At 37.7% G+C, this 3,577-nt stretch overlaps 1 pseudogene; it reads right to left on the bottom strand.

Moving 5' to 3' along the window:
* Positions 1 to 2,661: 2,661 nt before the first annotated feature.
* On the bottom strand, positions 2,662 to 3,234 carry LOC145824118 (protein FAR1-RELATED SEQUENCE 6 pseudogene; annotated as a pseudogene).
* Positions 3,235 to 3,577: the final 343 nt, after the last annotated feature.

Consider the following 3,577-nt stretch of genomic DNA (forward strand, 5'->3'; position numbering starts at 1 on the left):
TCTGTTGAATGAACAGTGTGTATTGATTAATGGGACAATGTGTGAAATCTGTTGAATGAACAGTTGGTTGCTTAACAATGTGTATTGTATGTGATGGTTTGCAAATGACTCAGGTGTATTGATTAACAATGTATTGAATGAACATGTTGAACAGGTTGAAGGTGTATAACAGGTTGAACTTGACATGAAATTTGTTGAATGAACAGGGGCATTTCTCATGAAATCTGTTGAGTGAAATATGTTGAATGAACAGTGTGTATTGATTAATGGGACAATGTATGAAATCTGTTGAATGAACAGTTGGTTGCTCGGGATGCCAGAACAGTTAACCACAGTTGGTTGCTTGGGATGAAATCTGTTGAATGAACAGTTGCTTGGGATGCTTGAAATCTGTTGAATCCTGCAGTTTAACCACAGCAATATCAGGCAAGCGTGGCATGAACTCATTTTCTGGGACTTAGGGTATATTTCCTGCCACTCTGTGTTGAAGGTCATGTAGTTTGACCACCACGCTAAGCTCTTTCATTTTCTGCCACTCTGTGTTGTTCAATCTCATTTAACATCTAGTGGGATTTCTCTTCCTGCTTTCTAGATTACTTCTTATACCATTCCTCATTTTTCTTGTCATTCAGTTTATGAGCACACATATGTTCATGAATATAACTGCTTATCATGGTTCAAGTTTCCCATATAATTTTCATATTCTAAAATAGGCCTATATTGAACAGCAACTTACAACAGTCGTGGTGTCTGAAGGATTGCGACCTGCTCTTGCTGGTCACAGCTCGTTTGCACCAATAGAGATGCTAAGAATAAACAACCACTACAGGCCTTCTTTTGATGATATTGGTTAACAGAACCATTTCTAAGAATAAACAGAATCAACAAATGGAATTTCTAAGAATAAACAACCACTACAGAATCAACATTTCTAACAGAATCAACAAGCACTACAGAACCATTTCTAAGAAGAAAAAAAAAATCCAATTCATTTAACTCAAAAATATGGGACATTCACTTCATTCAACTCAAAAATATGGAACATTCAAGTGAACAATTCGAAGTTTACAAATGAAATTCACGTACAATTAGCACTTCGAAACTAAAAAAAATGGGACATTTGGATCCCCGTCGATGTTCAAGTCAACAAAATATGACGGTACTATCGATCTTTGACTGCTAATTTTGTTGGCCATTCCAGCTTCTTGGTGAGATGTGCTCCCAATGTCGTCCCCACTTGTGGTAACTGGTGCCTGTAAAAATAAAGTAAATAATTCAAGGCAAAATTCCACAAACATATTCACCAATATCAAGCGACAACAAACAAAGTGCAATATATTAAGTCCGTTCAACACATACCGGTACAAGGAAAGGGTCTGCTATGGCATCCATAGAAGGACAATAGTAATGTTGACTTGGCGACACCTAATGATGAAATAGTAACACAAGTTAATTACTAATTTCAAGCACTAAAATTAAAAGCCAAAATATAAAACACCAAACAACCTTCATATTTAACACGTACCGGTTCATACATAGTGTGTTGCATGCCTCCCATACAAGGAAAGCTTAACTTACGAGGTTCATCTTGACGCACCTTTTGACCCTATACTACCAAACATTGATGAATATTTGAAGTTTAACAAATTCTGCAATATACATATGTACTGCGGAATGAAAAATGTACTTGTACGGATTAGCCTTCTTATTCTTTCCCTTTAACCGATTGACTATTGCATCAACCTTGCTAACCTTCCGTTTCGTACATGGACGGCCTCTTCGGCGAGCAACCAAAGGACTTCGTACCTTGCAAGTCATGCTTTCTTTTGTAGAATTGATACGAGGCGGACTTTTTGGTGAAGTATGGGAAGGTGGTAAAGTACTAGTACATGGCACATTACTCGCACTACTTGATTTAACTGTTCTCACTTCATTCTTGATTTTCATCAACCCAAGTTAAACAACTTTGTGTTTAGCATCATCATTGGTAGCAAGATCTAGGATCTCATCCAACGTGTTGTGATAGTTATCATGTAACTTTGGATGTAGAGAAAAGCCAAAGTTAGTATATGTGGTTGGAATGCATGTGTAGCCTTTTTCCAAGTCTTTTCTCTATCTCGAAACAATGTATTTAGTTAGCACCTCATATATGGATCTCTTAATGAGCACAGAAAGTGAATGTGCACACATAATACCTCTAAACTCAAACAACCGACACATACATTGGAGCTCACATTCAGTTGAATTAAAGTACACAACAAATTCCACTTTCTTCATCCTCTCACCCACAACAATAGCCTCCCTCACATGATAGGTACAAATTGCTCCCTCATGTTTGATAAGATTTGCACAACAATACACTAGACGCTTCATTTCTAGTTGAACTTCTTTAAATTTGAAATTAGTGTAAGCTGCACGAAATTACTTCTCAAAACGATACACCGTTAAGCAATCACATAATTTGTTACGAGACTTAAAATCTGCTTTTATCTCATTCTCTACCTTACTTCTCAACGCATTGTCATACTGCTTAACAAATTGCTTCAAGGTTGTCTTGGAGTTCACATATCCATCAAAGAATGCATTCATACTCTCACTTCGTTGTGTAGTTGACATGCCAGCCCAAAATATGTCTTTAACATAGGCAGGAATCCACCTATGTCACTCACGGTGTAATATCCCCAACCACTCGTTATCATTCAAATTGAAATTTTCAATCATTGCTGCCCAGTATTCCTCAGATTCATCTATTGTGAATGAATCATAAACTGCATTACTGAAAGCAACCTTAATGGACTCATAGTGCGAATATCCTCTCAATTTCTCGGGAATTTTCTTCATAATATGCCATAAACACCAACGATGCCGAGCCTGTGGGAAGACAATTTCTATGGCATTTTGCATAGCTCTGCACTGGTCAGTTATTATCGCTTTTGGGGGAGCATTTGACATGCAACTTAACCATTCTTTGAATAGCCAAACAAAAGTCTCCGTGTTCTCATTACTTAACAACCCACAACCAAACAAAATTGACTGTCCATGGTGATTAACTCCTACAAACGGAGCAAATGACATATCATATTTGTTTGTCAAATAGGTTGTGTTAAAAGAGACAACATCCCCAAATGCTTTGTAAGCCGCCCTACTCCTTGCATCCGCCCAAAACAAGTTGCGCATGCGACCATCTTCATCAAGGTCAATTGCCGAATAAAAGTTTGAATTTTGTTGTTGCATTTTATGAAAATAATGTGTAACTGATTCGGCGTCTCCTATCCCAAGTTTCAACCTTCTAGCATTGTCGATATAATTCCTTGCATCTCATTCATCAAACGTTAATGCCTCATATCCCCCCGCTTCAACAACTATGGAATGAAAATTCTTGGCCACCCCAATTCCTGCTACATCGTTAACTTCTAATCTCCTCTTCACCGGCATAACAATCCTCTTATTCATTGCAAAATGCCGTGAGTCAGTAGCAACCAAATCATGAGTGTGCTCAAGCACAACTGTGGTTAACTTATATGTTCCATCCTTTTGTAGACTGGCTCTTACCCTGGCTTTACACTCAATTTTTGAT

The sequence above is a fragment of the Camellia sinensis genome, chromosome 4 (assembly GCF_055761805.1).
Source record: "Camellia sinensis isolate YWXY chromosome 4, ASM5576180v1, whole genome shotgun sequence".
Taxonomy (NCBI): domain Eukaryota; kingdom Viridiplantae; phylum Streptophyta; class Magnoliopsida; order Ericales; family Theaceae; genus Camellia; species Camellia sinensis.